Source organism: Myotis nattereri, assembly GCF_964212035.1.
Source record: "Myotis nattereri genome assembly, chromosome: 7".
In the NCBI taxonomy this organism is placed as follows: Eukaryota; Metazoa; Chordata; class Mammalia; order Chiroptera; family Vespertilionidae; genus Myotis; species Myotis nattereri.
In genome coordinates, this window is record NC_138082.1 from 73,893,640 (window position 1) to 73,906,760 (window position 13,121).

A 13,121-nucleotide genomic window follows, 5' to 3' on the forward strand; every position below is an offset into this window, starting at 1 on the left:
GGCAGCTGGTCTTAAAGGACAGAAGTTCATATTACTCTTCATTTGAAGTAAAGAAAGAAAATTCCCAATATTTCTGAATGAAGACATGAGAATGAGTTAAGGAATCTAGCCCTTCAAATAGTCAGACAATATATGACCCAAATGCCACACACACAAACAAAATCTAAAATTGAAAAATATTCCACATGGGAGCTTTTATTTGTGATATTTGATCTGAAACTTGACATCTTATCAAGTTGCAAATAATGGAGAAAACAAAGATCAGCTAAAGGAAATGTAGGCAGTTTGTGTGTGATCTCTGAAATTCACCCAGAAAGCTTTATTTTATTGATAATTTGCATAAATCCCCCAGTGCAGTACCTGACACAGAGTGGGAGCTAAGCACGTCTTTGCTAGAAGAGAGGAAAAGAAAGAGAAAAGGAAAAATCATATTTTAAGTTTTAGTTGAATCTATATGCCTGAAGACCAAAGAAAAGTATTTGATTAAACATTCAGTAAGTATAAGACATTAAAATGTTTTCGTCTACTTCACACCCTCCACCCTGCTCCAGAATAACCTATTAATTAGTAAGTGAAAATGCATACTTAATTTGAGACAGCTGTCATTATGAAAGGTACAAATTGGGAGGGATGCTGAGAATGGATGTCCACACCTGCATTCCTCCCTCAGCAAACTCTGGGTGAGGAAGAGGAATATGCTTATGCTGGTCAGCGGATGTCCTGCCCGCGGGAACAGGACACGGGCCGTGACTATTGAGTAGCCATGGCAGTCCAAGTGAAGGATGATCAATGACTTCAACTCAAATGCACGGTTTGATTGACAGAAGATAATTCTCATTCAATGGGAGATGTGAACTGGATTCATGATGTTAGAACGTGAGAAAAGAGTACGTCTTCCTACATGAGAAAGAATAGTCTCTTTGGTGAGTCCATCCTTTTAACTTGAGCCCCTTCGATAGTCCACACTACAGAGGTTTGCATTTTCAAGTGATATTTTCCAGTTTAAACCCTTTTGAGTGTTCTTTGTTGGTATTACGTAGTATGTTTTCTGAGAAAGAAGCTAGAAGGTGCCATCTTTCCAGCAGGAGAGAGTAACTGAGCATTAGAAAGGTTTTCTGCCCAAAGCACAAAGCCTCGGGTAAGTAACCTCATCCTTCACCTACGATAAATAAGCTATTGAAAATCAAGAAAAAAGGTAACAGTTGGAGTGTGTGAAATGCACACACAATGTTGTGGAAACCTCATTTGTGAGACCATGAGTCTTCCCCCTTGTTTAGCCACAACGCTGAAGCCTACTCTATTTATACTTTTGTTTGGGGATTTTTCTCTACCGCAGGCTGAAGTGCTTGGCGCATGAGACTGAAAAGCTGCCAGGGCTAGCCCATCTGCCTACCAAATAGAAGGAGCGCGCTGGAGCACTGCCAGATGTGTATCAGTAGAAAGTTTAATTTCTGGACACTCTGAGCCCTCGGTTCCTTTCTCCGCCTAGTAGAGACCACATTTGTATTTTCCAGAAATGCTTGTGTCTTCACCTAGTCTCGCCTTCTATAATCTTGGTCCCAGTCTCTGGAGATCAGCGGGCTCAAGAGTGCAACCCCTCTCTCCATCAAATCCAAAGCAGTGAAATGAGTTCGATAAAAAGGTTTGTGCCAAGTGAGAAATCACCATGTTACATTTGATTACATTTGTCTGACTTTGAACAATCTTAGGAGCCAGAGTAGTCGTTTCAGTCAAGTAATTTAGCTTAAATTGCTTAATTGAGAAATAAAATTTCATGGAATTCTCTAGATTAATTTGCACTTATACTTAAAAGCATCAACATTTATAATCAATTTAAAGAGGAAATAGTCCAAGAGCATTTTATAGTTTGCAGTGAAACCTAATTGGATTCATTTGGGCTGAAATAGGAAACATAGAGAGATCTGATATATTTTTAATTTCCCACATCTTAAGGGCAATAATGGACATTTAATCTTTGTGAGGCACTGTGCTTCAGACTTGGAATTGTGGATTTCAGAGATAAACTAGCTGATTTCCCCTTTTCTTACCTTTCAGGGAAGGCATTAGACTGGGCTAGATTGCAGCAGGAACTCACAGGCGAGGTTGGCTTACACGTCGTGAGTAGGTGATGGATGACAAAGGAGGTGCCTAGGACCAGAAGGGGCCTGCTCTTGTCAGCCTCGGTATGTGCTGTCTAGCCAAGCCCTTCACTCTTGAAAGATATTTTAAGTAAGAATGTCAGGATTAGAACATTTAAGGAGATTCTGTCTGAGGTATAGAGAATAGATTTGATGGGGAATAGACAGGGAGAAAGGGGGAACATTTTTGAGCTCCTGTGTCTATCCTAGTCAGAGATCCTGAAATTCTTAATTAAGACAGAAGGATAGAAATGGAAGAGAAATGATATTCTAGAGATGATATGAAAAGGATTTGGTGATCTAGTGGGAAAAGATGGGGAGGGGGGTGGACAGAGAGAGATGAGGGAGTGGGAGAAAGCAAAGATGACTGACAGGTTTCTGCCTAGGGTGACAGCTAGTCCCCCATACATCCAAACATCCAACTTTGTCTGGAGCTGTACTGGTTAATCCTGCAGTAACATCCTTTTATTCTTAGTGTATCCCAGTTTGGCAGGTAAATATATATAAGGAGGAGATGGGTTGAAGGGAGACTTTTGAATTATTATATTTGAGATGCCTGTGGTTCAATTATATTTATTTACTCACCTCCTTCAAAACTCCCTTGACCCTCTTATTTTTTTTTAAATATATTTTATTGATTTTTTACAGAGTGGAAGGAAGAGAGATAGAGAGTTAGAAACATCGATGAGAGAGAAACATCGATCAGCTGCCTCCTGCACATCTCCTACTGGGGATGTGCCCGCAACCAACGTACATGGCCTTGACCGGAATCGAACCTGGGACCTTTCAGTCTGCAGGCCGATGCTCTATCCACTGAGCCAAATCGGTTTCGGCATACCCTCTTAAATAATCCTTCAACCTTCCACCTTAACATGTTCCCCTTACCTTACTCGATATTTTGTTTAATGGTAGCACTTAACACCTTCTATCCTACTGTATGATTAACTTATTTATTATGTTTATTGACCATTGTCTGTTATACACTATGATGGAAGCTCCTTGAAGATAAAGATCTTGGTCTCTATGTTCACTGATGTATTCCAAATGCCCAAAATAGTGCCTGTTATTTAGTAGGTGATCCATGAATATTTTTTGAATAAATAAGTGAGTGAGTTGAATAAGCTCAACAAATATGTATTCAGTGCCCAATGTGTTTTGAGCTCATGCCTCTGTCCTAGTTAGAGACGGCCAATGGGTTCCAGGATGTTCAAAGTGAACACACATGATTCTGAAGCTCAGAGAGGGACTGGACTATAAAATGTGTATTAGTTGTATGTAGTTCATGTTTGAGCTATGACATGATTAATACCACATAGTGAAATCACTTTAAGTTTGATAAGAGGAGGACTTGGACTGAGGCTGGAGGTAACAATTAGGGGATGTTGGGGGAAGATAAATTTGGATGTAAACTGAGTAAAGTGGCCAATAAAACAAACAGAATCAAGAAAGGGTAGTTTAATGGAAACCGAGGGAGACTAAGAAGAATTTTTGTAAGGAGGGAGTTGTCAAAAGTATGAAATAAACTATATTATTCAAGTAAATCCAGAATTACCATTACATTTATTGAAAAGATGGTTGCTATGGAATGAATTGTGTGCCCCTAAGATTCTTATGCTGAAGCCCTAACTCCTAATGTGACTGTATATAGAGATAGGCCTTCAAAGAGGTATTTGAGGTTAAATAAGATTGTAGGGTGGGGTGATAACGCAATAGAACTGGAGTCCTTATGAAAATAGAGACACCAGGGTTGCACCCACACAAAGGAAAGGTCATGAGGACATAGAGAAAAGGCAGCCACCTGCAAGGCAAGGAGATCAGTCTCAGGAGAAACCAGCTCTTGGTTTCTTGGACTTTTTTTTTTCATGTTTATTGATTTCAGAGAGGAAGGAAGAGGGAAAGATAGAAACATCAATGATGAGGGAGAATCATTGATCGGCTACCTCCTACAGGCCTCCTACTGGGAATCAAGCCCGCAACCCAGGCATGTGCCCTTGTCCAGAATCAAACCCAGGACCCTTCAGTCCACAGGCCAATGCTCTATCCACTGAGCCAAACTGGCTAGGTAGTTTCTTGGACTTTTAACCTCCAGAATTGACATAAAACAAATTTATGTTGTTTGAGGCAGCCAGTCTGTGGTAATTTGTTATGGAAACCTTACCAGACTAATACAATGGTCATAATTAACATTGGAATAATAACATTTTCAGAAGTAGTAACAGCTGGTACCATAGAGCAGTGGGATAGGAATTGAAATTAGGGGTGAGTATAACCCCTTTTACATGAAAGTGTAACTATGCAGAAAGAAAGAGCCAGGGAACAAGAGAGGCTGTGTTGAAACCCCAGGAGAGCATTATTGAAATGTGGTTACCATAAATTTCCAAGCGACAAGCTGATCACCTGCACACTATAATATGCATAATTATGCATATTGATTGCAGCATATTTCTTTGTTTTGTAACTGAAGGAAATCTTGGGAGAGTTTTTAATTTGAACCAGGCAGGAGAATCTTACAAGGACATTAGCGATAAAGTTGGCACTCTTTTGGTGAAATTTTGGGTCACTAAATCAGCTAGATCTCTCACTAATAATTATATCATGTTGATGCTATGTGCCAAGCTGTATAGTTTAAGGTTGTTGGAAGTCATCTCTCAAAAATGTTAATGCACTTGTATGTAAATATTTTTTCTCCGAGTTTATCACTGACAATTTAAAGTCAGAACTGAGTTTTTCTTTCTAGAGACCACAGTTTACTCCTTTTCATAGAACTGCCCTGGATTAGCAGGTTATACTTTTTAAAGTGAGTTTGCGTTCATTGTTTCCTAATTCCTCTCTCGCTCTGGGAATTTGCTCCTGCAGTTAGTTACTCCACATCTTTCCTGCATCACCGACTTCCCAGCATAATACAAACGCATAGTTAATCTCCACTAGCAACAATAATAAAACATACCTTTTAACATTACCCTAGGGTTCAGTTCTTTGTCCTCTCAGGTACACAAATCATCTCCAAGGTGACAACTCCTCAACCTCTTTGGGCTTCAGTCTGGTAAACGGAGACATTAAAAAATTAACAAAACAAAAAGTAAGCCATTAGCTTCTCATTACCATCTCTACCAATTCTTTTTTAAAAAAAATATTTTAATGGTTGTTGTTTTTGTTTTTTGTTTTTACAGAGAGGAAGGGAGAGGGATAGAGTTAGAAACATCAATGAGAGAGAAACATTGATCAGCTGCCTCCTGCACACCCCCTACTGGGGATGTGCCCGCAACCAAGGTATATGCCCTTGACCGGAATTGAACCTGGGACCCTTGAGTCCCCAAGCTGACGCTCTATCCACTGAGCCAAACCAGTTAGGGCTGTACCAATTCTTACCATTAATATCCAACCTAGCAATAAGCAGCTTAATTCACCCACATGCTCACGACAGAACTTCTTTCTGGTTCCCAATCCATCACCAAAGCTGTGTTTGATCAATACCAATGTAAAAATTGACAGACAAACAAAAGACAAAACCAAACACACATAAAATCCATACATTTCAGAAAGACGGGCAAGGAAGCCAACAGTCTAGACTGCTTCCCAGTTTCTGAAGGGTTCTCTTGTTCTGTGTTTCCCACTGGTCCCTGCACAGCACTCCTCCCTCCATGTGAATTCAAAGAAAGATTTATGCTTTGATTGCGGATTCCCTCCCGTTTTTGTCTTCAATTCCCTCCCTCTCCAGATGTCCGGAGTTGGTCCCCACAGATGACATGGACTCACCACTTACCTGCGTTGAGCCTTCCCTGCCGTTTAAAAATGCCCCAAGGGGTGAAACGTATTCTACATTAATAAGAAAGGCAGCCAGGCCTCTTGGGTCCCCTGGGATCACCACTGGAGGCTAAGCTGGGTCAGGCAGAGCTGCCTCCCACCCACTTCTCAGCTGCATCACCTGTTCCTGGGCTTCCCCCCGCACGCCCCCCCCCCCCCAAGATCTTCACAGCACCAGCAGCGCGGGCCTCTGGCCTAGCCCACCAAGCTCACTAGGTGCGTCCCCACACTTGTATGTGTGGCCAAGGTCTTCCCTGCACACGGGAAAGGGCCCAGCTGGGCCAGGAGCATTCCCCAAGCGCAAGCCCTCCCAGAGCACCCTGGACCGGGCGGCTCCCTGCCTGCCCAGCTGAGAGACATTGCAGTTGCTCTGCAAGCGGATCCTGGGCGGGCTTGGGGGAACTGCGACCTCCTGGGGCTGTTGCCCTTGCGGCGGTTGCACTGCACCCCACTGGCTGTGAGTAGGAGTGCCCATGCATCATGAACACCAGTGGCCATGGAGGAAGCCTTGAGGTGGTGGCTCTTGATGGTGAGGGGATGCGGGAGATTGTTCATGGGTACATGGGGCGCAGAAGATAATGGCTCAGCAGCAGAGGTTCTGCAGGCTGGAAACTCATTTGGGCCTCTAGGTCTTCTCCATGCTCTGTGGCAAGAGCACTACTAAGGGCTTAGGGATACAAAGACTCCAAGATGTAAAAGTCCTGCCCCAACTACACACAGTTAGGATGCTGTCCCGGAGGAGAGAAGACTTTTCAGTGTCACCCTGGAGGAGAGAAGACTCAGATTGTCGGGAAAGCACGTTAGTCAGTGAGTCACAGCTGCTGTATTGATGTTCTACTGCTGCATAACAAATGACTGCGAACTAAGCTACTTAAAACAACGTCCTGCTATTAGCTTTCCTTTGGGCTTAATTCCTTTCTGTGCTCAGGATATCATAAAGTCAAAATCAGGACTGAGCTGGGCTCCTGTCTGAAGGTTTGGGGGAAAGATCCACTTCTAAGCTCACTCAGGTCCTTGTTAGAATTTAGATTGTGGCTTACATCTCATGTCTGCCCTTTGATTGTCACAATTTGCATATCCTCTGTAAGCTTAGGTTTCCTCATCTGTAAACTGGTAATGAAAATACCTGCCTCATCTAGAGTTATTGGGAGGATCAATAAATATACCTACATATTTAATACACTGTCTTGTTTTTAATAAAAGCTCAATAAATGGCAGCTCTGGTTGTCCCTATTATTATGTTATTGAAGAAGAAAGATGGACGGGGAGTGGAGGGTGAGTCCCAGCAGAGAAGTCATAAGCCTCAAAATAGAACTATTAGTGAGTTGTCTTTAATGCACTTTCTCTGTGAGATCTGCAGCCTCAGACCTCTATAAAACTGTGACATCATGTTTTTCCTCCACAAATTCTATATTTTTATTTCTCTTTCTTTTCCTCCTTTCATGATTCATGACTAATTATGGCCACAGCTTTGTTCACATATGTTAATTCATTCATTCTTTTATTTATCAATCACTCATTCATTCGAAAAATACCTGTGAATCTGCTTTGTGCCAGATACTGATCTAGGTGCTGATGGTATAATAGTTAATACAGGCACATCACTACTTTTATGGAGAGCACAATCTGGAGACCGAATAAAGGCTGTTATGAATGGTAATTGTATGTGCCTCCTCTTGTCACAAGTAGCAGTGACCCAATGAGCTATTTTACACAAAGGTCTTAATGAATCTTTCTAGTATTATTTATGACTAATGAAAAACTCCTAAAGAGGTGAAAGCTTAATCCAAATAAATGAATCTCTAATGACAGAAGTTCACTTAATGTGGCACTAAGAATAAAACAGATACTTAAATCAAAGGCTCTGCATAGAACCCCTTAAATTCCACCACCTTGTTAACTCCTGTTCTACTGGGAAGTAAGGCTTTGACATTCTTTGCACATGGCGACTATTAACCAGGAAGTGATTCTCAGCCCCATGCACCAAAGTGACATACTTTCTTCTTACATATAAGCTCAAGACAACTGGAATCTGTTTTATATTTTAAATTATTTTTAAAATATATTTTTTATTGAATTGAGAGAGAAAGAGAGAGGGAGAGAGAGTGATAGAAACATCAATGAGGAGAGAGAATCATTGATGGGCTGCCTCCTGCACGCGCCCTACAGGGGATCAAGCCTGCAACCCAGGATGTGCCCTGACAGGGAATCAAACCATGACCTCCTGGTTCATAGGTCAACACTCAACCACTGAGCCACACCAGCCAGGCTGTTTTATATTTTAAAGATGAAACAGCCTTCTTGACTAAATGAGCAAAGGAGGTTCCATAATTGGAACTCTAAGTTGAGACACTGAAACATGGAAATTTAATTAAATTACAAAATGGAATGTGATCATTCAAGTTGAATGGAATTAAGTATAACTGGTCCTCAGAACTTGCCGCACATTAGAATGACCTAGGACCTCTTTAAATTCCAGTGTTCATGCTCCATCCTAGACTAGCTAAGTAAGCATGCTTGTAATTTGGGCCTTTTTTTTCCATTTTAATCTCCCAGGAGAGTCTATTATACAGCCAAGGTTGAGACCACTGAAGCAGAGGAGGGGAACTGCAGAGATTTAAGATGCACCCTGAAGGTTTGGCCAGATTTTGATAGATGGAAAGAATTAAGAATGGCAGCCTGGCAAGAGACTAGTGTGAGAATAAATGGTCAGACTTGAGAATGGGGCTGAGGGCACCCTTCAGACTCCAACCAGTAAGAAGCCAGGACCCTCAGCCCTACAGCCTCAATGAAATGAATTCTGCCAACAATCTGAGTGAGTGTGGAAATGAGTAATTTCCCAGTCAAGCCTTCAGATGGGAACTCAGTCTGGCTGTCACTTTGATTGCAGCCTTATGAGGCCTTAAACAAAAGAGCCAGATAAAAAGTGCCCCAAATTCTGAGCCAAGGAAACTGTGAGGTAAATATGTGTGCTGTTTTAAGCTACAAGATTTGTGGTCATTTGTTACTCAGTAACAGACAACTGCTATACCTACCCGGAAGTACAAATCAAAATGCTGCTAAAGATGAGTCAGGCAGGTTCCAGGTGTAAGTTGTGACACTCCATCTCATCTGTAGCATTTGTTCTGTAGTGGGGGCTTCTGGCTTTCAGTAATTCATTTACGGAAGGTTCAGTGTGTAGAGTTATCACTTTGACTCATAAAAGCCCCTTCCAGCTGAAAAACAAGTTGGATTCAGGCAATTTGAGGACACCTTTAAAGATTTAACATAGTTCACTTCATTAAAGAAAAACAGGTCAGTGCAATTCTCCATTTGTTCACCAGCATGAGACAGAGTAGTTTCACCATGTGGATGCTGGTTATTGTAGGTACTTTAATCAGTATGAGAAGGGATGACCAGTTCTTGTTTTTTTGTGTGTTTTTTTAAAAATATATTTTATTGATTTTTTATAGAGAGAAAGGGAGAGAGATAGAGAGCTAGAAACATCAATGGGCGAGAAACATCAATCAGCCGCCTCCTACACATCTCCCACTGGGGATGTGCCTGCAACCCAGGCACGTGCCCTTGACCGGAATCAAACCTGGGACTCTTCAGTCCGCAGGCCGACGCTCCATCCACTGAGCCAAACCGGTTTTGGCCAGTTCTTGTTTTTTGAAGGCAAATTTAGGATACTACAGGCTCAATGCAAAAAGTTCTTGCGAGGGGCTCGGCCTCGCAGCCCCCTCGCTGCCTTGGCCCTCGCAGGCCCTGGCTTCGTCTGGAAGTTTGTCCAGATGGTCGTTCTGCTGTTTGGTCTAATTAGCATATTAGCTCTTTATTATTTAGGATGCTAATCACCTACAAACAAGTGAAAAATGCTAGCTAGTCAACTGAAAATAGCATCTATCTATCTATCTATCTATCTATCTATCTATCCATCCTGATTAAACTCTTCTAAATTCTGTTTCCCACCTTTTAAGTAAAGAAAAAAGAGAGTCCTTGTATACACACACACATTTTAAAAATGACACTGAGTCCAGCTGAAACGAATTAAGTGGCAGTCCTGGGTGATAAATGAAATTGCTTAATACAAATCAAATATGGGGTATAAAAAAGAAAGCTCTTGTAAAACTCTTCAAATGCAAAATGGTATGATTCCTTCATCCAGTATTCTCTGTGCAGAGCACTTGGGGAACATTAACATTTTTCAATTACTGCTTTGTAGGAGAGTCCAGAATTGAATATAATTTATAACCAATGAAAACAAGAGATATTGTGATTTATAATTATGCCTGCAATGATGATGATATAGTTAACAATGATAGTTTATGTTTGTATATAGTTTTATAAGGGTGTTCATGTTAATAATCTTAAGCAATATAAGACTGAGATAATTTGTTCTCCACTTGACATTTGGAGAGAGGGAGAGAAAAAGAGGGAGAGAGAGAGAATAAAACCAAGATGAGAGTGGAGATTTTATACTTTCTTCCCTGAGGACTTATCTTTATCCTGCCCCATTTAACTAACATGTACAAATGTAGAGACACAACTTTTGCCTACCCAAGAATACAAGGAAAAGGAAGAGATTCATCAGACTTTCTTGGAGAAAAATCCTGATTCTTTATAACATTCCTCCTTCCATGAATGTAAGTTTTGAATCTTTGAACACTAGAATCCATTCTTTGAGGAAGAAACCAGAGCCAGGAAAGGTTGCATGTCTTGTCCAATAAGAGTTGAGTTGACCGATAGTAGCAGCTATCTATCATTCCTTCAGATTTTACCCTGTTCCAGCCACTCTGAACATATCATCATTAATGCTTCCAAGAAACGTTATGCATGTGAGGAAACTAAGGCAGAGAGAATTTAAGGTATTTGCTTATATCTGGACAAATACCATATGTGACATGAGGGATTCAAATCCAGGTCTCCTTCATTCTTAAGCCCATGCTTTTCCCATTAAAATCAGCCTCTACTTGAGAATTCAGTTCTCTCTATTCTCAGCTATGGCAACTTCCTTATCAATGAGGCTGAGCGTAGAGTTCTGCATTAGAGATGAAATCAAAATTGGTCTTTATCTTGTGAGGATTTATCCAGAGACTGTTTCTCTTCCACAAATAGAGTTCAGGCTTATGAGAACCTACAAGAACAACTGCTCTTTCATGGATGAGTTTTTTTCTGTCCGTGTGTGTGTGTGTGTGTGTGTGTGTGTGTGTGTGTCCACGCACAGGCACACATATGTTCCTGCTATTATAGATGCTATAAGAGGTAGATGCTCTCTCTAATGTTTCTGCATAGTTGTGCATACGTGTGTGTATATATGTATGTATATCCTATATAATAAAAGCCTCATATGCTAAGTGTCCAGTTGTCCGGTCATCCATTCAACCAATCAAAGCATAATATGCTAATGATATGCAAAGGCCACTCAACTGCTCACTATGACATGCACTGACAAAAAGGGGGCAGACACTCTGACTGGTAGGTTAGCTTGCTGCTGGGGTCTAGTCAATCAGGACTGAGTGAGATGGGCTGGACACACCCTGGAGCCCTACCTGGCTGGCCAACCTCCTGTGTCCCTCCCGGGCCCTGATTGTGCACTGGTGGGGTCCCTCAGTCTGGCCTGCACCCTCTCACAATCCAGGACCCCTCAGGGGATGTCGGAGAGCTGGTTTCGGCCCAATCCCTCAGGCCAGGCCAAGGGACCCCACTGGTGCACAAATTTGTGCACCGGGCCTCTAGTGTGTATAGATAGATAGATAGATAGATGATAGATAGATAGATAGATAGATAGATAGATAGATAGATAGATAGATAGATATTTTCATCTGAAGTGTAAATTTCATTATTTCTAGATGCAGGCTTTCCTCAGCATGTAGTAAAGATGCCTGTTGGAAAGTCCACAGTGACTGGACCACAATAAGGCATGTCAATATGGCTAGACTATGCTTCCTAAGGGCATCAGTCTGGCATCATGGAGCCTGAGCCTCCTTGCTGTTTCCCCTCAGGAAAGGTAACGGAAGTTCACAGGCACAGAAGGACCCTATTATAGATACCAGACTTTGGGAGGAGCCAAGGGTACAATGTGCCGCAGTGAGTATTTACATGACAAATGGCAGGCTTTTCTCGGAGTTTTAAGAACAGAAGGTGCAGACCAACACAGTAGTCTCTCAGACATGCTTTAATGAGCCAGGGCCGTTGGGTGGTTGGCTGCTCAGTAACAGGATGTGTGTGCAGGGAGAATAGAAGCAAAGGATGCTCAGGCTCTGCTTGGGCAGGTGTCTCCACAGGGAAGAAAACGCGAGTCATGACACTTGAGCTAAGTTGATGCTGCTGCCATCACCCTGGGAAAGCAATCTGTGGGCAGAGATCTAGGTTGTTTATAAAAATGACATGAGCAGCAGCTTCAAGCTCAGGCGGCTTCGTGGGGATAGATAAAGAGGAGGATTACAAAGGCTAAAGCTTTTGTTTAAAGAGAGATTACAAAGCAGTTAGTTCAGATCGAGTTGGCCTGAAGCTTAACTGCTAAAATGTGCCCCTTTTCTCTGTTCTGTGATGAGTTTTGCTCAAACCTGAAGATGAAGACAAGGCTTTCTTTAGAATAACTGCAGATGAGATTGTTGCTCTTTTTCCCTTCTGTTAATATGACTTCAGGAAACATGAGGATTAGAAGAGATTCTAATCAACTGCCTGACATTACTTGTTCTAGTAACAAGGGCAAATATGTTTTTTTCAATGCTTGAACACAAAAAGGAAAGTATGCAGCAGAAGTAAATGCAACAAGGTTAACACCTACGGAGGTTTTCATAATGTTCGCGGTTTCTGTTCAGAAATTGTCCAAAGTATAGACTGACCATGCTGAGAGAGTAAAAAATATCGGTTTAAGAACATTCAATCTATTTTCCCCTCTGAGACTGAATTGGATTGCCTGCATGGCTGATCCAGTGACTGTGAAAGCCTACACATTCAGCAGGTGACTTTAAAAAATGAATTGACCAAAAACTCAGCCAATTTGTCAACTATTTCTAGAATTGGCCTTTGTTCAGCTAGGTATCATTCCTGATCTCCCCTGTGTCAGAGAGATTTTTTGCTTCAATGAAACTTTCTCTCTCTTTGAGAATTAAAACATAAAGAAAAATGATAGAATTCTAAAGAAGCTATGTACAAAATTAGATGCATGTGACTTATTAATTCAGTCATTAA